This window comes from Rattus norvegicus, chromosome 11, assembly GCF_021556685.1.
Source record: "Rattus norvegicus strain SHRSP/BbbUtx chromosome 11, alternate assembly SHRSP_T2T, whole genome shotgun sequence".
In the NCBI taxonomy this organism is placed as follows: domain Eukaryota; kingdom Metazoa; phylum Chordata; class Mammalia; order Rodentia; family Muridae; genus Rattus; species Rattus norvegicus.
The window spans coordinates 64,210,632-64,238,487 of record NC_141544.1 but is presented as its reverse complement, the minus strand read 5'-3'; the positions used below and the strand labels follow the sequence as shown (position 1 = coordinate 64,238,487).

Sequence of the window (27,856 nt, the reverse complement as noted above, 5' to 3'; positions counted from 1 at the left end):
AGCCAGACTTACCTATCTCCTTTGACTAGTTTCAATAACCTCAGGTACTATGCCATTTTGTACCCTTTAAACCTCTATCGTGTGTGTGTGTGTGTGTGTGTGTGTGTGTGTGTGTGTGTGTGTGTGTGTGTGTGGAGGGCAGGGGGTGGGGAGTGGTATCATCAGGGACAACTTCTCTCCTAACATACAGATTTCAGGGATCGAACTCAGATCACCGGGTTTATTTGCAAGTGCCTTTACTCACTGAGTTATCCCCCTGGCTCTGAAGTTGTATATACCATGCTCTTCCTAATTAACACACCCTGTTCATATCAAAATATGAGTATACTGCTAGTTATTCAACCAGATCACTGAAGATGACAGTGAGATGATTCTCTTATTAAAGATAGCAATAAAATATTTTCATAAAATAAAAATTTTCACTTTGATTAAAAACTCTTCAATAAGTATGCATTTGTCTGTAATTAAACCAAACAAACAAACAAACAAACAAACAGAAGGAAGTGAGAGGTAGGTAGGGGAAGGGAGAGAATAAAGGAGGGAGTGAGAAAGAAAAAAGGAAGGGAAGGAGAGGAGGAAGAAGCAAAACAATGTTCCTAAGGCTTTTGTAGCAACAATTTCTGCTGAATGAAGTAATTATATGACTCGTGTGGCTGCTTTAAGGGCACAAGAAGTTATTGAAAACTCTGATGGAACTGGTTATCTGGCATGCTCTTAATAAAAGAACAAAGATTTCTTGTGAATTGATAGGCTCTTTAACAACTCCCACCATTCCATCTACAAAGAAAGCTTGGCACAGGCAGCCCAATTTCCAAAAATACCACTGCCATACAGAGAGCAAAGGAAACGGCTGCTTGTGTGGTTTATTAATCATTCAGGATAAGCTATCTTGAGTGGTAATTAAATCCATATTGGGGACCCAATATTTTATGAGATAACATTTTTAATAGTAAAAAAAAAAAGCCATGGGAAACCATACATTTAGGCATTTTATCAATTGCAGAGGGTAAAGTATTTCCAGTGCCTTTAGAAAAATGTATTTTGGCTCCAAGACTTGAGAAAGAATTACATTATACAATTAGTTTACATACAAAAAGCATTTACTCCAAACACAAGCATATGTATTCAGTACCTTTTACAGACACTAAAATCCTAGAATGCCCAAATCTCTTATAAAATGTTATCATATTTAGATTTGGGACTAATGACAAGGAGAACCCAGTACAAGAGCAGCACAAACACTAAGGTGTTTTTTGTTTCTTGGCTGTTTATGAGGCTAGTTGAATCAAACAGAGGGTCCGCTATATGTGTGTGCATGGATAATTCAATACTCACAGATAAAATAGAATCTCAAGCATCATGCTAGTGGCTAGTATACGTAGTCTGTGGTTTACCTTCACTCCCATCCTGCATGACCTGTCTTCATTCTTTCATTCCTTCTATACAGTCCACATGTTACTCGGTTACTGTATCCTTTTTGGTGCTTCAAAAATAATTCTCCTTACACAGAAATATGTATAATGACCTTAGATTGGCAATTTCACTACATTTTCCTTTGAATAACAGTTTAGACAAATCCTTCCTCTACTGTTGAGCTTTTTAAATGATGGTTCAAGACCTTATTTGTTTGCCTGTCTACTAACATGCCAAAGTTAGATGTGAGTATTTTCAAACAGCTATATAAACCCCAGTACTTAACTGTGGCAACGATCTATTTTTGTACGCTATGGTGGCTTCAGAGTAACCACCATCTCTTTCATTTCTCTAAATTCAGATATTCTTTCCCTGATGTGGAAGGGGAATGAAACTGTCCAACTCTGATATGCAGGCCAAGGTGGCTTATATCAGGTGATGTGAAAACCAAGAGCCACCTGGATATGGGGGGAAATAGAGCCAGCAACCGCTGCACAGGGTCAGACATAAAGCAGGACATTTAATTTTAGCATTCTTGGAGATGAATACAATGAGTGGACTCTTCCTGAGTGAATAAGGTAGTACGTGTGAGAATGGAATGGTCAGCAAAGTGTGATCTAAAGGTGTGAAGCACCTCCCACTGTGAACCGGACACGTGAATAATTTACAGCTGTTTAATCCAACAAGCTAGACTTAATTTCCTATCGGTCTATTTCCAAACTGTCAGAAGAAGGTGAAACAGTAGCGGTTAATGATGTTCTTGATTATAATTCTCAAAAACAGTAAGAAATTGAGAGAAGAATCAAAAGGATTCTTTTTTTCTTTTTAAGTAGGAAAGACAAAAAAGACATAAGCCTGAGAAACTACCCCAATAATAAATGAGAGGGGGGAAATTTTATTAGTTTAATCATGAAATTTTAGTTTACTCTGGCTGCTGTTTCTCAAAGAACAACAAATCCAGCCATCAGTCTGTATGAAACAATAGATGGATTTCATTCAAAGAGGGCTATTTCATCGTTTCAGATTCGTTGATCAATGAGTGGAGTACTTGATAATCTAAATGAAACCAAACTTTGTTGTTGAGGCCGCCAAGTGATAAAGACCATTTGCAGATGCAAAACAATGAATATGTATTTGCTGTATAAACAGCAATGCGACCAGCGTGTACTCCTCTTCTGTGGAATGGTATGTTAGTGAATGACATGAGAGAAACCATGTTCTGACAATGACAACACACAGCTCCAGAAGGAATTCAGGTTTCTGAAGACATTAGCATGGGATCTCCAGAGTAAGCAGGCCATCTACTTTACATTAGGGTGGTGGTACTGATAAGCAAGCAAGCAAGTTGTAACTAACAACATGGAGAGAGAGTGCCTGCCAATGAAGAGACCACCAACCCACTTATACTGCACCGACATCACATCTTTTATCAATTATATTGAAGTGCTCCTTATAGCCATACTTCTATATCTTCTCATAAGTATTCAATCTCTCACATACCTAATAAGAAAATGAATCTGTATCACAGGTAAAGATGGATAGTGAATATCTGGTATACAGAATACAGTTTCAGTTATCTACAAGGGTGTAGAAACAGTCTAAAGCACATAGCAGTTCCTAAAACAGTATAAATGTTTTCCTTTCCTAATCTTTAACCACATATTCCTCAGGATGCTATACTCCAAAAAGTCCTTAAAACAATACTAACACACAACTAAAACATATGTCATTTCAATTGGACTTCAATTCTAGATATAACATATCTATATAGATATAGATATAGATGATATTTATTCTCAATCCTCATAGGAACATTCCAAAGTTAACACTGTGAATCTCAATTGAAGCAACTGAGAGCTAAGTACCTTGTATAAGCCTACAGTTGGCAAACAGGAGAGATGATCCAGAAAGCCTATCTTAACCAACCTGCTTACCAAGGAAAGGGGAATCTAACATGAAGCCTTCTAGCCTGTCACCTCTGAGCACTTACTGCAGAAGTAGTAGTTTAAAGGACTTGGAAAACCTAAGGAGCACACTGAGGGTGAGGGAAGAAATTCAGAGATTTATGGCAGAAAATGTACCATGTCTCTGATGACCCAAAATGAAAAATGTATTAGATGACAACTCTTTGAAGATAAAAACTCTACAAATGACATCATTAGTATTTATTGGGATTCTAATGAGAATCCTAACCTATAGACAGGTTAAGTGAAAAATATTTCATTCAATAAACCGTCTCATTTTAGAAGCAGTGCAGTTAAAAGTCACATAAGTATTCTAAATGTTCCCTACTGAAACAACAGTAAGCTCTTCGATTGAAACTTCAGCTGTCATGTCCGTGTGCTCTTCATGAATAAGACCGCACCACTAGTCAAAGTGTTTCAACTGTGCTAGTCTCTTCACGTAACTCGTGATAAACTATATTTTTTAAGACCCTTTAATACTTGCAGCATTCCATGACACTTGTTCTCAGGGCAGCCTAACAAGACAAAATTCTGCTCTAAACTACAGATATCAAGACAACAGCTAATTTGAAGATGCAAGGCACCAAGAGACAACTTGGTAAGGAGAAGCTATTTACACAAAAAAAGTCAGTAACAACAATGCAACCATTACTTTCTCTAGTACTGTGTAGAGGAATTTGTGTTAACTGCCAAATTGCTACACTTCAACAGGCTTAAAAATTGCCTTTTAGTTTACATATTAACAAAGGGTTTTTAAATTTACATGCATTTATTAGCATTTAGGTCATAATCATGTCTTTGACAGGAAGATGAAGTACAAAAAATTATGTTCACAGGCGTTTCCTCATCAGTGCTGATGAGGACCTGTCTGCAGGTTTGGTGTCCAACCTCACTCACCATAACCCCTGTTCAGCTCACCCTTTGCTTCTGCTCTGTCCCTTGCACTTCCCCATAGATTCTCTCCACCCCTCCCTCATGGCTTCTGTGCTATGATTTCTGTGCTCTCCAATGCCCACAGTCTGACTCTCTGTCCTCTATGCCTTCACATACTGCACTGGTTCACACCACTTGCCTTCCGCACACTACTTCCTATCACTCACACAGATAGAAAGGCTGTACTGCAGGTTTTTGACCTTTGACATGTTCCTGTACAGTGTATGTACTATTATGCCCTCATGTGAATTTCCCTTAGGAACTCTTCAGAGTAATAAGCATGCCGGCCTTTTTTTTTAATCCCATCGGTCTAACCTGTGTTGGAAAGGCAGTAGGTGGAAAGTGAACATAGGAACAGGACTTCTTTGCTTTGATATTTGCTTTTATGCTATTCTGTTAGCAGAAGCATAGAATACTTAAAAGAGAGCATGCAGAAAAGAAAAATAAGCAGGAAAATTGCGAAAAGGAGAAGATACATTCAATAAAGAAATGTGATAGATGTAATAAATCAAAGCTAATTTCACACAGTTGTTATCATCAGACTAAAAACTTGTTCCAGTAGCTTTACTCCTTTCTGTGGCCACTTGTTAATTGATTTTCATTATTCTCTTAAAATGTAGCACTGTGGAAATGGGGTTTACTGGTGCTCTTTTCCTATCACAACTGGTCCTGTCCTTTCTCAAGACAAGCTCTAAGTCTTTTCTTCTCTAGGGCAGTTCTCAGATTTCTGGCTACACTTGGGGCCTCACATTTCCACAAAACTTTGCAGTCTCAGTTTGGTCTTCAGTGCTTACCTATGAAGGAAACACTTGTCTTATCAGTCCCAATATGCTCTGTAGAAAATGCACTTCTCCTCAGTTCCTATCAATGTTTACAAGTCTAAATGATAGGTAGTGTCTTGGACAAGACAAGAAAACCAAGGCACATGTAATTTAGGGACTTTTTTTGCCCCTCTTATAAATTAACAAAAGTTTTCATTAAATACATGTCACTTGGGTAGGATACAATTATGCTGGCCAAGAAGGCAAATTTATTGATCATTTGGTAAGCCACAAGTAATACATATAAATCATATCAGGACACATAATTGGCAGAACCAATATTTGAGCTCAGGAAGTCTGGTTTCAGAATCTGGTTCTCAGCCATTAATCAAAGCTGCTTCATAATACCAGCAAACTTTATTGAATGAACATTGCTACATACCAAACACTTCACATGAATTACTGTCTAACTTTTAAAATAAGTTTTGAGAAAAGATGCTGCTATCATCTCCTTTTAAAAACAAAGTCACTGTGAGTGACAAAGCTATTGCAAAACACCCACAACACCGGGACCAGTATGAATTCAAGGGCTAGAATTCAAACAAGATCTGCAAACCCCAGAGTCTCAGTTTTGACTAATCTTCCATACTGTTTTTCTTCCCACAGTGTGACACATTCTAAGAATGTCCTGCCTTCTTGAACCTTTCTGAATTCCTCTCTTCTTCTTGGGCCAAGTCAAGAGCAACTCATTCCTGTACTCCAACTGCACTCCAATCTTCCCTTTTTGCTACCCTGAGCTATTATATTTTTGGTATCTTTAACTGTCAACAGTTTGCTTCATTAATCTCTGTCTTTGGTCTGTATACAACCCATCTGTGAGAGTCCTCTCTGAAACCCTAGTCTTCTTTACCAAAAAGTCTTTGTACAAACTGGCCTTTCTCAAGCCAGACAGGTCTCTACATATGCTAAGGCCATGAAGCAAGCATTTGTTCAAAGTGCCTACCTTGTGGTGAACTGACATGGTCCTGATTTTGGTGCTAACTTTCCACAGTAATTGCTGATAGAGCACATGTAGATTTTTCTAACCATGACACAGTACCTTATCTCTACTGATTCAGGTTTCAGTCCATGTTTTCTTGATTCTCAAATAAATTGCTTTGCACCAGGCCTCTGCCTTCAACATCCATAGCCCTGAGAAGTATGCCAGAGCCTGGTGAGTAGTAACCAGGCATGTCATGGTTTGTATATAGCTTGGCCCAGGGAGTGGCAATATTGGGAGGTGTGGCCTTGTGGGAGTAGGTATGTCACTGTGCGCCTGGGCTTAAGACCCTCATCATAGCTGCTTGGAAGTCAGTCTTCCACTAGCGGCCTTCAGATGAAGATGTAGAACTCTCAGCTCTGCCTGCACCATGCCTGCCTGGATGCTGCCTGGATGCTGCCATGCTCCCGCCTTGATGATAATGGACTAAACCTCTGAACCTGTAAGCCAGCCCCAATTAAATGTTGTCCTTTATAAGACTTGCCTTAGTCATAGTGTCTGTTCACAGCAGTAAAACTCTAACCAACACAAGGCATCTTTTACCGTCACACAAATATTCACAAATATTTTACAGGCTATATTAGCTATTAGCTCTGTTTGTCTTATACACATATATGCATATGCATTAATATATGAAAATACATGTCTTTTTGCCTTTTTCCTGCAAATTATTGCATGTGGATATTTACCCTAACTTCTAGTCTCATACCAAGATCTGTCCCTTCTACTACATACATGCTCAACTGTTTTTCTTCAGTTTGGTTTTCTCAGCTGTAACTGTACTGATAATCACATGCCAATCAATTCATCCCTGGAACTTCTTTAACAAACTCTTAAAATACTAAAAAATTCCAAACTCTGATATTCATATAACAGATAAAACCCTTTTGAGCTCCATCCCTGTTTACTTTTGCAGCTGGAGTTTTCTTTGTTATGAAAAATCTGGCAACAATAAAAGGTTTTTCAACAGAGAATTACCAAGTTAATTCAAAATTAACCACCATGTACGGAATGAATCCAAGCTACTCCCAGCAATGCTCATATGCTATATTGTGACTTCACCACAGCCTTGGTTCTGGACACACAGTATATACATACTTTGCACTAAATGTGTCATACGATGATATACAAACAAACATGCCACTTCAAGCACCAATGCTAGAAATGCAATGTTTACTGTACACAAAATGCATTGTGCTCATATATAAACATCCTAACTGTTCAATTACAGAAAACAAAAGCTTTTAATATTCTCTTACCATCATTCCTCAGCATTTAAGTATCAAATTAGTATGTTTTTGCATTATATTATTAAAATGTTAGATTTTTCAAAAGTAATTGTTAAATTGAGTTTTTTTTAATTAATTTTGCCTTGAAATTACTGACAGAATTTCCAACAACTTCTGAAATGTCTACTATTAGTCGGGTTTCTCTAGAGTCACAGAACTTATGAACTGTTTCTCTATATTAAGGTAATTTGCTGTGATGGCTTACAGTCTGTAATCCAACTACCCCAACAATGGTCAGCTATGAATGGAAGTCCAGGCATCTAGTAGTTGTTCAGTCCTAAGCAGTTGCTTCAGCTGGTCTTCTGTAGAAGCAGATCCCAGCAGATGTGCTGGCAAGTAAATGGAAGCAGAAGAAGAAGAAGAGCAAACCTTCCTTTTCCCAATGTCCTCATATGGGTCTCCAGCAGAAAGTGCAGCTCAGATTAAAGGTGTATACCACCATGCCTGGATCTGGAACTTGTTTTGACCCAGGCTGACCTTGAACTGAGATCTCCTTGCCTCAGTCTCAAGGCATATACTACCTTGCCTGGGCCTAAGCTTTTCATAGCCCCTATGCCTCAAGATCTCCATGCCAAGATCCAGGTCAGAAACTTGTGTCTTCCAACCTCAAGATCTGGACCACAGGTGAGCCCTCCATTCCACATCGTAGTTCCTTCCAGATGTAGTTAAGTTAACAACCAGGAACAGCCATTGCATCTCCTCTATGAAAGCTGGCATTCGTAATGCTAACATGTATAAAATAAAAATATCTAAATGCTAAAGGTAGTCTATATTCTGCAGTATTAGTCAGCCAAGATTAATTATGTAAAAATAAAAAATATATAGATCATCACTATTTTCTTGTCACTAATAAGTAAATTTAAGATGAACTTATGATTTCTTATCAGTAAATATTTGATTCACCTATTTATGCACTTAAATACTAAGAATCACTTAAAATTTTCTTGGGGGAAAAAGTGTTGTGAATGGCACGGTTTAAGCAGCTCTGCTGTGATGTACCACACAGAACCACCTGCTTCCTTCTGTATCATAGGGCTCATGACACAGAACTTCGCATGTTCCCCAGGGCATCCCTAGGACCTAGCATGGGATGGGCACACTCTAGGCAAATATTAATAAAGAAATCCAAGGCTCTTTCCGGCAGATGATTCCTTCCATCTTTCTTTCTTGCCTGTCTTGGTTACTCTTCTCATATTTTGGTTGTGAGTCTAGCCTTTCATGGCTGAGCCATCTCTCCAGCCCTCAGTCACTTTTCTAATCTAGCCATATCATACCCTACTGTGACCAATTCAGCAAAGTCTAGTGCCCATCCATTCAAACAACACATTCAAATCACCAAACTGAAATACACGGCAATTTTATTTATTTGGAAATTATTTTATGTAGTAGTTATAATGAAAACAATGATTCCTAAGAACTAAATCTCACATCATAGGAGAAATGACTATATTTTAATCACTAAATTTATCCTGAAATCCCAACTACTTTATCTTCTGTAGTGATCACGGTTTAAAAGAAGTGCTTTTATTTTATATATCTTAGTTGTTTCAAGATTAAAATTGATCTAAAAAGTCTAATTGTCCATCATGGTGTCCAATCATGATGACTGAAAAAAGTCAACACTCTAAGTGAACAGTTGAAACTTTTTTCTACACTAATGCTCTTTAAAGAAATGGCAGATAAGTTCATGAAAGCTAACTTATTTCATTATACGCACAAAGCTACTCAGCATAAATAGTGGTAAAGTGGAAAATTTACTCAGGTGTCTTGAGTGACTCAGGACCTTCAATGCCTTAGCGTCTTCATGCATGAACATCCTGGAGTTAACTTATATTTCATCAGCTTTAAATTCCATGAAGGTAAAGTGCTCCTTACCTTTAACTGTTCAATACTCAGAATACTATCCTGAATGTGCATTTATTCACAAAACTGGTTAAATGTGTCAAGTTGTTAATAACATTCCACACCTGCCAAGGACATTAATTAGGATGCATGTGATGCTACAGTTGTCTGTAGAACTAGATTTCGGCAGAAAGTTATGTGTTTCATATACCGTACTTGGCAAGATTTCTTTTTCTTAAATGTATTCCTATTTCCTGATTCAACACATAAAACAAAGACTAATGTTTAGTTCCTAATAGTGTCCCGTTCTAAACACTCACAACCTTACGATAGGTTTCCTGTATTAAATCCCTGTTAGGCTTCTGACCTGAAAATACCTTAATTCCAGAGCTAGGCATTGAAATTTTGTTTTAATTTGCTAAATAATATTTATGGCATTTAAAAACATACTTTTTTTTGCTTCATAAGACTAAATAAAAGATAGAGACAAAAGCCAAAAAGCTTAAAAACAAACGCAAACGAAGAACCCTCAACTGAACAGTGGGAACGAACGTAAAGGACAGGAGCTGGGGAACCCGGAGCCTGGCCGTCCTGTCTCCTCTCTGTGCACAGCATGAGAGAGCTGCAATGAGCATCTGTGAGGATCCTTGTTCACCGAGGCATTTTGGACTAAGTATTTCTCATGGCCCAGTTTACATAAATCTGCTCCCTCTGCTGGCCAATTTTGTATCTCCTAGCTTACTATATAGAAAAGTAATGCTTTCTAGTATACAGAGTGAGCAGTCCCTGTAACACACTTGCCCTCAGAGGCTGTGCAAATTAGCAAAAGGTCTTTAAAAGCCCCGAGCAATCCAAAATAAACTAAGCCCAGGATTAACTTGACACCACTTTCCCTTCAACAAGGCTCTTAGTGGCTGAGATGGCTGCTCCTTAATCTCCTTTTTTTCTACCTGGAGTCTCCACAGTCTCTTGTAAGCACTTCTTTCCATACTGCCATGAGGGCAGTGTATGCAGGAACAGGAGGGCGAGTTCTACTCAGACACAGTTTGTCCAGGCCACAGAGTTCCTGACCTAAAGAATACAGCAGTGGACACAGAGCTTCCAGGGGCGTGAGCTGATAGCACTTTGTCAAAAAGAGATCATGATGGAGTAATTAGGTCACTTGCTCACAGATCTTAGAAACTGTTTAAACTTTAATAAAGTACTTTAAAATTGGAAATTTGAGTACCTTTCCTTAAGTTCCAGATATATTTTCTAATATGTAAAAACCTCCACTGACACCACCACTTGCCGCCTTTAATTACTACTTTGTAATATTACAGCGCTAAGCACGGTGTAATGCCGCTAGTCCATTCACTTATTTACATACCCGTACTCAATCCCGCAAAGCATGGATAAACTGAACTACTTTCTAGGTCAGTGAGACGTGCAGATGTTACGGTCTTTCACATGTCACTGACTGTCAGCCTGAAATCTTCTGCACTTTTAGCCCCAATCACAGCTGGTGTCTTACATCTAAATTGTCGTGAACTGTAGTATTCAATTAATATATTTACTTTGTAATGAATACTATTACCATTTCAATTTTTGTCACTTCATTAGTATCTCTCAGTACATAAAGAATGTCCAACATCCATTTATATTTCAAAACAGTCCTTTGTATAAGTTTGGTTTTCTGAATCCATTGGGGAAGAAAAGGAATGCAGAACTGCAGTGTCTATGTGACTCAGGTACTCACATTTTAGAGTATTGATGTCCTTGTAAATACTAGCCTATGAACGATCGGTCAATCTGTCAAGTGCCTTACTGATGGAAAGAACATGCATCTTCATCTAATTGTTATGATAACTGGAGTGAAAAAACATCTGACTTCTTGCTACTTGTACTAAATTCAGTGTTCTACACAGTATAAAGTTTACAGCTTAACGTTTATCACAACAGCGCAGTACTGGCCACAGGCCAGCACAGCAGGGAAGGCAAACCTTCCACACAATCCCAGGGGAGCATGCAGCTTCCCACCTTACTGCCAATACTTTAAAATATAACAGCAAAAATCAGTAGTATGTCTTTGTTTTGTTGTTGTTTGCCACAGGGTCTCACTAAGTAGCCTTGGTTAGCCTGGAGCTCACTATATAAACCTCAAGGATCCACCCATCTCTTCCTATTAGCTGTGAGGAGTAAAGGTATGAGTCACCATGAGAGGCACAGAGCATGCTTTGCTCTGTGTGTGTGTGTGCGTGTGTGTGTGTGTGTGTGTATGTGTGTATGTGGTATGCGTGCGTGTGTGTGTGTGTGTGTGGTGTGTGTATGTATGGTGTGTGTATGTGTGTATGTGGTGTGTGTGCGCGCGCGCGTGTGTGTGTGCATGTGGTGTGTGTGTTTGTGTATGTGGTGTGTGTGTGTGTATGTGGGGTGTGTGTGTGTATGTGGTGTGTGTGTGTATGTGGTGTGTATGTGTATGTGGTGTGTGTGTGTGTGGTGTGCGTGTGTGTGTGTGTGGTGTGTGTATGTGTGTATGTGGTGTGTGTGTGTGCGCGCGCGCACGCGTGTGTCTGTGTGTGTGTGGTGTGTGTGTGTATGTGTGTATGTGTGTGTATGTGGGGTGTGTGTGTGTGGTGTGTGTATGTATGGTGTGTGTATGTGTGTATGTGGTGTGTGTGTGCGCGCGCGCGTGTGTGTGTGCATGTGGTGTGTGTGTTTGTGTATGTGGTGTGTGTGTGTGTATGTGGGGTGTGTGTGTGTATGTGGTGTGTGTGTGTATGTGGTGTGTATGTGTATGTGGTGTGTGTGTGTATGTGTGTGTGTGTGGTGTGCGTGTGTGTGTGTGTGGTGTGTGTATGTGTGTATGTGGTGTGTGTGTGCGCGCGCGCACGCGTGTGTCTGTGTGTGTGTGTGTGGTGTGTGTGTATGTGTGTATGTGTGTGTGTATGTGGGGTGTGTGTGTGTATGTGGTGTGTGTGTGTGTGTATGTGTGTGTGTGGTGTATGTGTGTATGTGGTGTGTGTGTGTGTACGCGCGCGCACGCGTGTGTCTGTGTGTGTGTGCGTGTGGTGTGTGTGTGTGGTGTGTGTATGTGTGTATGTGGTGTGTGTGTGCGCGCGCGCACGCGTGTGTCTGTGTGTGTGTGCGTGGTGTGTGTGTGTATGTGGTGTGTGTGTGTGGTGTGTGTATGTGGTGTGTGTGTGTGCGCGCGCGCACGCGTGTGTCTGTGTGTGTGTGGTGTGTGTGTATGTGGTGTGTGTGTGTATGTGTGTGTGTATGTGGTGTGTGTGTGTATGTGGTGTGTGTGTGTATGTGTGTGTGTGGTGTGTGTATGTGTGTATGTGGTGTGTGTGTGTGCGCACGCGCACGCGTGTGTCTGTGTGTGTGTGCGTGTGGTGTGTGTGTGTGTGGTGTGTGTGTGTATGTGGGGTGTGTGTGTGTGGTGTGTGTGTGTATGTGGTGTGTGTGTGTATGTGGGGTGTGTGTGTATGTGGTGTGTGTGTATGTGTATGTGGTGTGTGTGTGTGTATCTGTGTGTATGTGGTGTGTGTGTGTATGTGGGGTGTGTGTGTGTGCGTATGTGGGGTGTGTGTGTGTGTGTGTGTGTGTCGGGGGGGTGTTCCTCACCTTGTTAGATTTAAACTACACTAATTAAGAATAGACAGATGGATAAAGAAAACCATATATATGGGGTACTATCTAGCTATAGAAGAACGAACATGTCACTTGAAAAATAAATGAAAACTGAGATTCATTGATATATAAATTAGCCACTCATGAAGACAAATATTACAGGTTTATTCTCATATGAAAGTAGAAGAAAAACTATTTGGGAATAGCAAGGGGACTAAGAAGTGAGGGGAAGGAGGGCAAGAGAGCACAATAGACATGGGAGTAAATATAATCAAAATGTATTATATACTTGTGTAAAAATGTCACAAGAGAACTAATTATTATGTGAAACTAATAGACTATTAAAGTGACTTGAAACGTAAACTACATTTCAATGAAATTTTGGAAAAAAAATTGAACATAAATGAAATAAACTTAACTACCTGGATTTTAGGAAGGAAATGACATCAAACCTATCCTTGTTCACGACCTAATGGCAAATGTCAGAAACACTTTATACAGTGCCACAGCTTTCCTCAAACAGGAAGGTGAGCTCCATCGCAGCAAAGAGAATGCTGCCCTGGGCTCTGCAAGCAGCTTAGCTCTCAAGACTCCAAGACAGCGCTTCAGGTGAGCTCTTAAGAGCCTTTATGAACCCTCTCCACCCTGTGTTAACCTTTGGGGACCCATGCATGAACTCACAGTAAGAGTGATAGCACTGGTTATGAAGATAAGTTCAGGTGATCAAGATTCACTGGTGAGAGAGGACATAAATAGTAATAAAACAATCCGGGAACTCAATGGCATGTAATAGAGAGCGGCAAGTGTGGCCTAAACCATGAGAGAGCAGGGAGGATATAATACAGTGCCCACACTTCCTCGTGTGGGCACCCGAAAGACACAAAGTCCGATGGAGAACTCAAATAATAATCCATTTATTCAGGATTAATTCAGCTTTATTCCCTCTGATGACCCAAACTCAGCCACTGTTAACCTTTTAACAGCTAAACTTCCCCATACTGCTGAAGGCACTGTCTGTTGTGAAGCTAGGTTTCAAGTGATTTCTAACACTGCAAAACTTTGCCAGCTCCACTTGGCTGCTGACAAAAATAACTACAGACACTTAACACTGGGGTAGGTTCTGCATCTTTCTCAGGGAGGAGCTATGTGGAACAGAGTGGGTGGCTGGCTAATTCCTGAATTTCAAGATTTGAATTATGAACTGGCAGGGTGTTTATAGAAAAGGAATATTAAGGAAGAGAAAAATGAAATGGCCAAAGACAATCAATCAGGAAACACATGACACACATGACATCTCATGATTCTTACACTCACATTCCCTTGCTTACCAAGTTCTTTCTTGTATAGAGGGAGAGGACGATGGGTTGAACAGTACAGTATTGTCAATATTAGTGTTCATCTTGGCTTACCTCCACTGTCAGACCTGTCATTACACATACATACATACATACATACATACATACATACATACATACATACATACATACATCAGTAAGCCAGTAGAGTACAGAATCTGTGGAAAGTCTTCAGAAAGCCGAGGCTGGTTTATGGCCAGTGGGCAGACACGCTTTCTCTGAAAGTCATGATGACTCTGGGTTCCATCTTCAGAACCCAGGTGGAAGGAGAGAATCAACTCTGCAAAGCTTTCCTCTGATCTCCACACATGCATTCTAACCACCCCTCCTGCTCCTCTCTCCCTCCCCCCAACCAACCACACACACACACACACACACACACACACACACACACACACACACACACACACACAGTACAGACTCAGCCCTTTCAACACCCTTTACACTGGTAGAAGTTTACCTGTAGTTTTAACTGTATACATGGATCTTTTGCAATGGTAATTTTGTTTGCCCCACAATATTTTGCATTTCTTTCCTGGCTTAATTAGCACTGAATTCTATAATTTAGAAATTAGCTACAATATTGAATGCTGTATACCTTCACTAAGTTGTGTTTTAATTACTGATACTTTAAACTCATGTGATTTCTTAGATTCTGTATTAAGGAAAAAACAATTTTGAACATTTTACTAAGACTTCCTATGGTGTGTGTGTGTGTGTGTGTGTGTGTGTGTGTGTGTGTGTGTGTGTGTGTGTGTGTGTGTGGTGGCATGTAACTATGGTCCTTGCTGTTTCTCAGGCTAAAGAGGAACAACTAGATTTTCACTGAACTCGAAACTAAAATTGAAAAGAAGAACTCTAAAACACAACCAAGAAATGTGGGGGAAGACTGACTGACTTTCTTTCTTTCTTTCTTTCTTTCTTTCTTTCTTTCTTTCTTTCTTTCTTTCTTTCTTTCCCTTTCTCGAGTTACACATGTAGCAGGTTATCACTCTAACTTTCAGTAACTATTAAGTTATCTAATTCCCCAAATGACACTATGGGCAAATTTCTGAAGTAAGGGACTGAAGTGCAGGGGGGACCTAGCCCAGTTAACTGCCAGAAGAGCTAATCCACTGCATGAAGAGGACTGCAGCCCTCGACACTGGACACCATGCTACCCTGCTACCTGCCAGCTGACATGCCTAAGTGACTGTAGGAGGTTTCCACTATTGCTACAGTACCTTTACAAACAGAATTAACCTCTAGAAAGTTTCTACTAAGTCCTCTAAAGATCATGGAGCTCATAGCAAGGAAACAAAAAAACAAGAAAAAAAGAGGGAAACATTTCTTCTTTAACATAGAACTTCCTTTTATAAGGGGTGTGTTCAACTTAACCTTAATAACATTATAAGCTTAACTATAATTAAATCACTACCTTAAGAGTTACATTATTAAATAATCATTGAATTTATTTGATTTTTAAATAAGTAAATATTAATAGAATTAGTTATTTTGGGCTATTTTCATGTATATATATATAAATGCCATATACTATATAAAATTATTATTATATATAATTTGTATAAAGATCAAATAAATTTTCTTACTAGTAAGACTTTAGTATTTCCCATATATCCAGGAGTTTATTAAACCAACTTCAAAAAATTTTAGGGTCCATCTTGAAGGTATGTTATCAAATAGTTTTATGGAACCCTATTCAATTTCCCCTCTACTACAAAGACTGTGTATGAGTTGAAATGAAGAAAACACATGTACTGGGAAGAGAAAGATGCAAGTGTAACAGTCATTTCACTTGGAAAAATGAAGGGCCTTAGTGTCTGTTCCCAACCTGTAACTGTGACTCTCGGGACCTGGTTAGAATGGCCAGGCCAGGCCTCAGAAGAGGCAGTCAGAGCTGACTGTTTAGGTTTCTAACAAGAAAACAGGGTTAGGGATTTAGCTCAGTGATAGAGCACTTGCCTACCAAGCCCAAGGCCCTGGGTTTGGTCCCCAAATCCGAAAAAAAAAAAAAAGAAAACAGCCAATCCCTCTGACACCACTATAAAGAAAAACAAAACAAAAACAAACACAGATAGTTGTCTCATATTAAAATTGTAACCCACTACAACTCAAATTGAGGAAAGGCAAAGTCTGACCAGCAGTCACTTCTGGATTTAGACTTCTAGGAAACATCAGAGGAATGCGAGTAAAGCTGCAGCACGTTAGAACTGCATTCATAAAACCTGGGTCTGTAGGAGGTTAAGGTACAACTTAGTGCATATACATATATGTTTGTGTGTCTGTCTGTCTGTCTGTCTGTCTGTCTGAGAGAGAGAGAGAGAGAGAGAGAGTGTGTGTGTGTGTGTATTTACAGCTCAGGCTTGTCTCAAACTTTCCATGCCTCTCAAGCTGGCCTTGAAGTGACGATCTTCCTGTCACAGCCTCCTGAGTTCTGGGATTTTAGTACATGTCACTGAACTAATATAAAATGAGGGTCCCTTTTGAAAAAAAATTGGTGTGTGTGTGTGTGTGTGTGTGTGTGTGTGTGTGTGTGTGTGTGTGTGTGTGTGTAAGATATAGAAAAGACACATTTGTCTCACTACATTATAAACCTGACAGTATTTTGAAATTTTACCATTTAGTGAGACACAAATGGCTAACGTATTGCTTTTAAAGTTAAAATTACCGGTTTATTGATAATAAAAGATGGCAGAAAAATGGCTTAGCTTTTTCTTCTCACCCAGCTTCTGAAATGAGCTGATCAATATAGGAAAAGAACCTAAAGGGCAATTTTATTCTACTCTCCTAATGAGAGAAGCAGACAAGAAAGGATCTATTCAGGGCAGTTTACAGTTCTCAAAGTTCCTTGTTCTATGACAGAACATCTTAAAGAGACTGAATAGCAGTAATAAGAAAACCCTATGGTTATAAAAGTAGAACAAAAAACAGCATTGAGAATTTTAACTGGAAATCTGTAAAGACAATAACCAGGTAAGTTGAATGATGGAATCTGTGGTTGCTGGGGCTCTTACCCTAACAGAGTATTAGTCAAAATGCATTGGGGCATAAGGAGACATCATGTAGGGGTAAATGCTGCTTACAATTCATGAAAGTTAGCGACCAAGGAGAAAAAAAATCAGTCATGACAAGATAACTGAATTATTCCAGTACTAATGCTGGTGACAGCTGGTGAAGGAAAAGAAGGGTTAGGAAAGAAGGAAAGGGTGTCTCATGGTTGCTTCATACAGGCAAATTTCAGGCAATGGTAGTCTGGTTGAGATTTACCCTTTCATCTTTCCTTCAGTTTCACTTACAAAAGACTCTGTGCTTACATTGTTCAAGTGTGACTCTGCAACTAGCTTAAAGTTGACCCCACATTACGGTTTCCAACATTCTTTTCAGGAAGCAGCTGATTAAATACCCTCAGGGTAAGTGGACCTGGAACAAGAAACTGTCAAACTGACAAAGAAGTGTCTTAACTCTGTGGATGCTGTCTCCTGTCAGACACACTTCCTGTTTCCTTAAACCTGCTTCTCAACTGTGGCAGCCTCCTTGTTAGTTACATAGCATGTAGCTTTTAAAAGCTTACAAATTCTTTTTCCGTTCTTCATTTTCTCTATAGTTTGCAGCATGACCTCAGCTACTGATTTGGCAGAGGCCATCAGAAAGCCACTAAACTAGATCCCCATGATAGCCAGCTTTACTCTTCAAGATACTAACAGGTTTAGAGCTCACAGACCCATACGATTAGAAATCTTAGCTTCACTTGGCGAGTTGAGTATTATTTCCTCTTATAAGATAGGGTGTGTGGGGCTGGGAAGACAATAAAGTGGTTGTCTTGAAAACACAAGGACTTGAGTTAAATCCAGGTGCCATGATGCTTGAAATCCCTGAGACAGGAAGGTCCCAAAGGCTCAATGGCTCACCAGCTTACAAGTTCTAGGCCTCTGAGAGGTTCTGTTCCAAAAGGGAGAAAAATAGATGGTACCCCAAGAACTACACTCCAAGTTGTCCTGTGTGGCCTCCACATATGAGGTACAGACATGCAGGTGTACTTGCGTCCCTACTTACACAACACCTCACCAAGAACAGGGTTTTGTTTGAACAGGATCCCAAAGGCAAATTTTACATTTGACCCTCGTCAACAGTCAGCATTTAGCACTCTGACTGCAGGGCTAACCCCCTCAGCTGTGAGCACACAGTATGGATCAAGGGCAAGTGACTCAATTAAGGAATGATAACCTGAAAGGGTCATGCACATCCCACTGGATCTGATATCATTACAGTAAACCATGATAATAAATACATACAGTACCGTAAGTTCTCCTTCTCTAACAAAATGGCTATTTTCTTTTAGCAGAAAAAGAAAAAAAAAAAGAAAAAAAAGAAAACACTGCCTTCTGTATTTATTAAATGATAGAAATTTTACAGATATATTCAACCCATGAGAGAATAGCTTATAAAATTCAAAAGTTCACACACACACACACACACACACACACACACACACACACACACACACACACACACACACAACCTGAATCCCACTAGTTTAGACAAACACTAAAACTTTCTAGGAAGAAACCTAGAAAGGACATCAAATTTTGATGGGAAAAAGAAAGTCAACAAATGTTTTGCTTTCCTACAAAATCCACTGTGGTCATACCTATATACCATGATTCCAATTTTAAAAACTCTATTACATACATATGTTTACGCTAAAATGAAATATAAAGGGCTGGACAGCACAGGCTCACAATGCATGGATGGGGGTGGTGCACTGAAGGTGAAGCCTAGCTTCTTTCATGCTTCCAGGTATAATTCCCATCTGACTTACAAGAGAAACAGACACTAGCAAGTTAATTTAAAAACAATTATTTTAAGTGTAATTTAGCAAGACAGAGTATCAAGTTTCTGAGGTACAAATCAATATGCTACCTTGGAAAGTCACTTTCTCTTGCCAAACCTTTCTGTGACCAGGAGACATCTTTTCACACTTGTTCAAAATGGACTGTTTCACTACTTAATTACTGCGACTTGGCAAACGGGCCTTTGTCTGTGATTCAATTACTGTGGGAGGTTTATAGTTTGAGTATTAAGAAGTGAAGCATTTACTTAACTACATACAGAAATAAAAAAAAAAGACTCAACACATCACAGTCTAATTAAGAGTGAATTTCAAAATTCTGTCTAGGTTGTCCTAGGCTATTAGCCAACGTTCTGGGCTATAGTATAGGCAAAGGATGCAGGCTGTTCTGCCTCATTTCCATAACTCCAGGGATTTCCATACCTTGACTAGAGACCAGAGTTGAATTGCTGCAGTAAACCCCCTCCCATAGTACCGCATCCACAAAGCTCCTGAGAGTATCTTATCACCTAGGACAGAGTTCTCGGTGCGTCTGCCACGGACAGTGGAAGCATGTCTACTATAAAGACTGCATTCCCTGAGTGATGAATATGTGAACTGTCCTCGAAATAACTAAGATTGAGAACAAACGCCTGAGACAGTTGAAGAAAACAGTGGATTGTATATATATATATAACCTTAAGAATGTGCAAAGGAAGAAAAGAAATATCCCTCCCTTAAGAAAGGTTTGCACTTCAAATCTTTTTTCCCCCTCAGTCTTGTTTCTAATGCCTCATGACTGTATTCAGAACATCTGACTTTAAAAGGAGGAATGAAGTTAGTTTACAGTAGTACACTGACAGACCTCCTTGTCCCTCTTCAGAATCACCCTCTGCATTTACACTGCATGGCTATGAAGGCTGTAGTACATACATGCTGTCAGTTTATACCATGTTTGCAACGCTAGCACAGGAACAGAGGCTCCTTCATGGACCTGGATTGACTTTTATGGCCTGCAGGTATAAAATTCAGGAAATGTACGCCTGTTCTCTCTGACTGCTTTGATTGAGTGTGACACAGGGGAGTCAAACTGACGCTTAGATAAGCAACCGAGTAAAAGTCCAAGTAAAAGTACAAACAAGATCATTTAAATTAGGAAAACAGTAAATGTGGAAATTTCCAGAATTGATAGAATTATAACATATCGATCTTATTGTTCATGTACATGGAATGTGCCCTCTGCGCCCTCAGTGTCCAAGCAGTGGAAAATTTCAGTCACTTAACTGTTTCTGCCAACTTAGCAATGCATTTCATGTTAGACCAGCATCCCTCAGTGAGGGCACTTTTGGCTTTCTTGATGGGACAGGTACTTTATTGGCAAAACCTTTACACTCCTTTGTCCATCCCCACATCCCTCAGGTCCCTTCTCCAATCTCAGGATGAAGCAACCTACACTTACCCCATCACTGTGACCAGGTCTTGCATGTTTCAAAGTACTTCCTGGAAGGTGGGAGGGCCTAGCTGTGAATCACTGCACCATCTACTAAATAAAAATTATTTTTAAGAGCAGTCTTAGTAGGGCTTCCCTTAGTGACCACATTTTAACTGCCATTCCCTAGTCAGTCGGTTTACTATATCCTCTGATGACCTTGACGGCTTACTATTTTTTACACAATATGACTGCATATAACCCTCCAGTTATAAAAATGTCTCTAATATTTCTACTTGTGTTTATTTATGAGCTATCAAAATAGGTTTGCCCTTCATACAGTGGATGAACAGTGTTAGCATTACCACCACCATAAGGGCTTACACTGCTGAAATGCCATGTTACTCAGAACCACAGGAAATAATGAACTCTCTTCTCTCTTCTTGGTCGTGGCAGCAGCATACATAAAGATGCACAGTCCAAGACCTACAGGGAAAGGATGTTGTCACAATTTTGGGTTGACTGAAAAACAGAACAATGCAAAGCTCATGAGTCATTTTAAAAATATGAACTGCCACTCTTAAATTTGCAAAAGAGCAATGAAATTCCAATCTATGATTTTTAGAATTCTAAATCTCCATTTTAAATTCTAATGAGTATACAATGACTTAGCACAAAAACTGAAATTTTAGTGCTTCCCTTACTCACACACGTGCAGTAAGCCTGAAGGACCTGTCAGTAACTAAAGCGGCCTTTAAGAAACTGGTATTACAAGACCTAGCGAAACAGAAGTGCGGGTTGTCTCCTCTAAATATTACATAAGAGGTTTCTGACTGAGTGCTGGCCTTCTCTCTGCTCTTTCTTCCAACGGTATAATTCTCTTGTCAGGTACAGCAAGGCCCAATGCCTTCACAATGTGGCTCTCTCACCAGTCGATAAGCTCATTTTACATGGAAACAGCTCTCCTTCTACATGACTATGAGATACCACTTGTGCTCCTTGGCCTCTCTACAAATAATGGACTCCTACAACTCTACTTAGATTTGGGGACATTTTGTCTTGGGAAGAGGTATAGCCAAAGATGATGCGTTTGTCTATCTCTGCTCCAGTTAAAATAGACAGCTCAGGTATGTTGAAAAAGTCTGCTTTTATGTTACTGAATATTTACACTGGTTTCATATCTACTCTGTGTATACATATTCCAGACTTTTCTATGAATCAAAAGCTTTATGTGATCAAAGAAAGAAGGTTTTGTTTTGTTTTATTTTTTTGACATCGAAAAACAGGGGTTCCTTGTCAATGGAACAGTAATTTGTATTGGTTCACCAGGAAGCAACTAAAGCCTGAAATGTGATTTCTTATACACACTGGTTCCTCCTAGACTTTCCTGACCTCTGGGACTCAGATCAAAATTTCTTACTATACTTAGTTACTGCTATCAGGATCTCTGCTTTAAAGTTCCAGCTTTGATTCTTTTTAGGTTGTCATAGGCTAAGTGGTTCCAACGAGACAGGTATCACATTACACAATAAATTAATGCTCACTTAAAAATAAGGTTTGGAGGAAGAGTAAATTTCTAGTTCACATCTTTAAGCCAGTGGTTCTCAGTCTGTGGCTCATAACCCCTTTGGCAAACTTCTATCTCCAAAAGTATTTACGTTGATTCATAACAGTAGAAAAATTAGTTATAAAGTAACAACAAAAATAATTATATTGTTGGGGTCCCCACAAGCTGAGGAACTGTATGAAAGGGTCTTAGCATTGGGAATGTTAAGAACCACTGCCTTAGACAGACTTGAAGCCAGGAAAAGGTTTCCTAGAAACCCTCAGAGGTAGGTGTCTGAGCTGTCTAGTATCTTCCTTTTCATTTGCTTGTCTTAACTTTTTCTTTTCTATTAAAAACAACGACTGCAAAACATTGCTAAGCAAGTGATCGTGGAATACAAGAGACCTGCTGTTCCTAAGATTTCACTGCTACTGGCCATACACTATATCCTCTTTAAAGAGGCTGCATTTGCTCATCCGAAGATGCTGCTACTATTTTTATGCTGGGGATATATTAGATGTTTAATAAACATCCATTAAATACATGTTTCTGCAATCGAGGAACCATTGTAATTCCTACACTCAGGACAATATAACCCAAAGTTGAGAAAAGATGGTGTCAAAGGCCCCTCATAATCTAAGAGACTGAATCTTGAGCAATTTGCTATTTATACATATTGCATACTGAAAATTCTACATCGTTTGTGCCACCTTACAAAGGAAGATACGATCTTCATCAAGCATAAGTGGAATTTGTATTATCTATTTTAGAAACCTTACAAGTTACAACATTCAGTGAGAAATCTGCTACTACCAATAATATTTTAAAAGCAGTATATAAATCTTTAGAAAAAAATATATGGGCTGGAAAGATGGCTCAGTGCTTAGGAGCACTGATTGCTCTTCCAGAAGTCCTGAGTTCAATTCCCAGCAACCACACGGTGGCTCACAACCATCTGTAATGGGATCTGATGCCCTATTCTGGTGTGTCTGAAGACAGCAACAGTGTACTCTTATACATTAAATAAAAGATAGATAGATAGAGAGACAGACAGACAGACAGACAGACAGATCAAGACTCTGAGAGAGAAAGAGGAGTCCGAAAGATTCTAAGAGTCAGAGGTGGTGGCTAACTCCAAGGAAACATTGTCTTCCAGATACAACAGGATTGACTCATATAAAAATTCACAAAGACTGTGACAGCATGTACAGAGCCTGCACGGGTTCACAGACTAAACCCCAGCACTGAGAAAGGAAGTGGACACAGAAGCTGTTGTCAATTGATGCCTCCTAGGAAAGGAAAATCAGTTTTCTCTATGGAGTGTCACAGTGTATCAACCACACTGCAGGGCAGGCCCCACCTCCAGGAATAGTTGGCCAACACAAAATGAACTCCTTTGTGCATGTTTTGTTTCATTTTTTTGTTTTGACTTCTGTTTTTGAGAGAGAAAAAAGAAAAACACTGCGTTGGGCAAAGAGGTAGAGAGGACCTGGGAGTGTTTAGAAGAAAGGAAAGAATACAATCAAAATATATTGTATGAAAAAAAAATAAAGAAAAAGAAAAAGAGGAATCAGAAAGAAAATTAAGTTAAAGTCCAGGTTTTTAGGTCTTAAAGAAACTCCAGGTTATCTGTCCACTGTTTGCCGATATCCTGGTATACCATGTTATTTTGCATGAAACTTAACAGCATAGATTCTCTCCCATGTTTCCCTTATCCATAAACGTGTATGCACAGCTCCCAGGTTCCTTGCTCACTGTGTTTGTTACTCTGGGGGAATAACCTAGTCTTTCTGTACAGAAGTAGGAAATAGTAGTCTCTACAAATCTTCACACCTAATAATGTTGCTACTTACAACTGTGGCTTCCAAAGAAGTGCTTATGAAGATCTGATGTTATTATCATTGCAATTAATCACAGAACATAAACATTCAAATCAACTTGAAATAAGTTACAATTAGCAACTACTAGCTTTTGACCTCATTGACATGCATATCTCGTGCATTCAGCCAGCATTGCTAAGAGCTATTATAGCTAGATGTGCTAACCTTAGCTCTGCTGTTCTTTTGCTTGAGGCAGGCTCTGTACTCTTTCTCAAGCTGGCCTGGAGCTCACCATGTAGCCCAGGCTGGTATCAGATTCATGACAGCACTGCCTGAGCCTCACCTATACTCTTTAGTGCTTTAGTAGTATTGGTAAAGTTACAAAAAGAGAACACTTCTGTGTGCCAAAATCTGTTAGAAAGAAATGACAGAAGAGAAAAGGCTAAATAGAAATAGTGGGAGACTAATTGAAATCTATTTAGGGAAGGTGGCTGTCAGGAGGACTGCCATAACAGACTACTGCACACTGCAAAAAAGATAAAACAAAACAATAAAAAGATGACCAAACTACCAGCAGCAATTTATAGTAGTAACAAAGACTTGTATAATAATACGCTTGTCAAAAGAATTAAAATAATCAGTGGGGAAAACTAGCAGACCATATGTGACAATAACTATGATACTATTTTTGAAAAAATACATAACATATGCCTAAAGAAATAAAGACCAAAAGGCTCAGAAGAATAAATATACTGCTTATAAAATTCTTTATATAGGGATTGGAGAGATGGCTCACTGGTTCAGAGAACTGCTCTTCCAGAGGTCCTGAGTTCAATTCCTAGCAATCACATGGTGTTTCACAACCATCTATAATGCAATCCAATGTCCTTTTCTGGTGTGTCTGAAGACAGCTACCGTGTACTCATATACATAAAATAAATATATCTTTAAAAAATTTTATATAACAAGATTATGAGTGAATTTATTTTTCTTTTTTGATAATTTCTACTGTTTCCTTAGCTTATAATTAAAACAAAACAACTCTCTGGGTATGAGCTTCTATAATGCATAAACTCTAAAATTATAACAAGATAAACAGAGATAAACCTTAAACTTGTGGGTACTGTTCTTATTGCTATTGTTAAGGATAATTAGGAAAACAAGAAGAAAATCCTCCAGAAGATCAGGCTAGTGGCACTTAACACTGTGCTGACATTATATGAGCACACTTGCACACTCATATAATGTCAGCACTGAAGAGAAACTGAGGCAAAAGGATCCAGAGACTGAGGGTAGCCTGGACTACAATCGCTAAAGGGGAAGAAGAACTTGAGAACCATAAGGGAATGAATATAAGTTACAGTGGCCCAAAGCACAAGGTTCGACATCTGAAGAAACCAAGACTGTCTAATAGATGGCCACCATAGCTGGTTTTCTCTACTTTCTATGATTTCATAAACATTACAAAATGTTCAGATGACTAGAAAAGCAGTTCCCAGTACTAACATAGGCTGCCAAGCATGCTACGATAGCACTTTTGCTCTCAGGGCGTTTTTAAGGTTTACACACATCTTTGTTTTCATCAGCAACCAAGATTCTGAGGAAAACAATTTCTGTTTGAATTATACTCTCTAGTCAGGAATGCCACAGGCTAAATCTAGGATACAATAACAAGGTGCCATCTAGTGGATGTTTTGTAAAGTTTCTCTTTACAGGTATACTAATATTTCAATGACATAATCTTGTAAAAGGCTTCTCTCTACATGAGGAATTGGCTAGACCTTACAGCCCCTCCTCACAAATTATTGATCTTAGCTCCACTAAATCATTTAACATCACACACACACACACACACACACACACACACACACACACACACACCCTAGTTGGCAATATTAATATTACACTTGAAGTTAAACCTATACCACCCTCACATAAGACAAGAACAAGCCAATGAAAATCTAAGATGTCCAGAAGACAGACAAAGGTGCATATATAGTTTGAAAGGAGAGCCAACTTAATAAACATGTTCTTATTTACTTGTGCTAATGATGAGATTATTATATCAAGAAGTATAATTACATTAGGAAGGTAATTATCATTACTCTATGCCATAGCAAAACATATTCACTTGTGCTAACCAAGCTACATTTGATAGATAGAAATCAGCAGGACTCCCTAGTAGGACTTCCACACAAGCAGGAAAGTAGTTCATGTCCCTGACAGCACAGCTGCTGAGGCCCTCTTATACCAGCAGGCATGGCAGCAACACAAGTCATAACCAGTTAAAATGAAATTGACGCTAAAAGGAACACAGCATAAATACACATGGCTGAACGGAGGCTGAGAAAGAGGACCAAATAGTCATTTCAATTATTATCCCATAATCAAATAATTGTTCACACCTAGATTTAAGCAATTAAAATCAGTATCTATTTGAACTATCACAGTTATAGACCGTTCTTGAGCTCAGATAACCTCCAAACTGTTGGTTACTTTGTCATCACAAATAAACATGGCTGGGAAAAGGGACTCTTTTTTTTTTTTTTTTTTTTTTTACTTTTTAAAAAGGATTTATTGGGTTTTTTTTATATATATATATTTTTTTATTAACTTGAGTATTTCTTATATACATTTCAAGTGTTATTCCCTTTCCCGGTTTCCGGGCAAACATCCCCCTCCCCCCTCCCCTTCCTTATGGGTGTTCCCCTCCCAACCCTCCCCCCATTGCCGCCCTCCCCCCACCAGTCTAGTTCACTGGGGGTTCAGTCTTAGCAGGACCCAGGGCTTCCCCTTCCACTGGTGCTCTTACTAGGATATGCATTGCTACCTATGAGGTCAGAGTCCAGGGTCAGTCCATGTATAGTCTTTGGGTAGGGGCTTAGTCCCTGGAAGCTCTGGTTGCTTGGCGACTCTTAAGTGAGGACTGTGCCCATCAGGTTGGCCTGTAGGAAAGCCTCTGGGGCGTATTCTTGACAAATGGTTGATGGAGGAAAGCCCAGCTCACTGTGAGTGGCGCTACCCCCAAACAACTGATCCCACATTATACAAGAAACCAGACTGAGCAGGCCATGAGGAACAAGTCAGTAAGCAGTGTTCCTCCACAGTCTCTGTGTCAGTTCCTGCCTTGAGTTTCCAGCCTGACTTGCCTTCCTGATGGACTGTGATTGGGACATGCAAGCCAAATAAACCCTTTCCTTCCCAAGTTGCTTTTGATCATGGTGTTTTATCACAGCAACAGAAAGCAAACTAGGATGGGAGAGGGTAGTAGTTTTGTTATAATTTTTTAAAGATAGTGCATGTATATGCATGTATATGTGTGTATACATATATTAAGCTTTTCTTATAGATGTTTTTTAGAATTTCACATTGTTATATAAAAATTAATAAAGTACTTGGAAGACTCTACTCTGAAAAGTTTTATGCATCCTGTCACAACTCATTTCAGTGAGGACTTTTGCATTTGTTACTACTGATCCTAGTATTACAGATAGTTTATAGGATAATTCCAGATTAAGGAGTTATTCTTTTAAAAGTGGAACCATTCATTTTATAGGAGATGGCACTGCAAATCTAATTCTTGGGTATCATCCAGTTTACAAAGGAAGAAAACGAGATCCACAGATATCTAAGGTTAACTCAAGTGTACTGAGCTAATTATCAATAGAGTCAGGGTCTCTTGATCACTGGAATAGATCCCTTTCCCTAAACCACACTGACTTTTATTCTTTTCTAGACAGAAGTGAGTTGTTTTCATTAATATCTCCGTAAGCAAAGAGAAACCTCCTTAATAGTCTATGGTTTGATTCTACAAGGTCCAGATGGGAACTGCTACTTGGGTTGGTCTGAAAGGCAAACAAGGGAGTTACACTGAGTCCATCTTCCACCATGGCATCAGCAGGAAGGGGATGAGGCGGCTTTCCAGAACAGATTTCCATCAGTTTGGGAATATGTTGTTTACTGAATGGGTATAAGGAGTCATTTGTTTTCCACCAACATGGTCCTTAATGTTTGCTGCGGCT

The 27,856-nt window shown here is 39.3% G+C and overlaps 1 protein-coding gene across 39 annotated transcripts in view; it reads right to left on the bottom strand.

The window, feature by feature from the left end:
- Positions 1-27,856, bottom strand: part of Bbx (BBX high mobility group box domain containing) — a 247,692-nt gene that overhangs the window by 96,531 nt on the left and 123,305 nt on the right. For 5 of the 39 annotated variants that reach the window (XM_087576271.1, XM_087576281.1, XM_087576293.1 and 2 more), the window contains exon 4: positions 20,853-20,954. The gene's annotated coding sequence lies outside the window, so the exon portion shown is untranslated. 39 annotated transcript variants of the gene reach the window in all.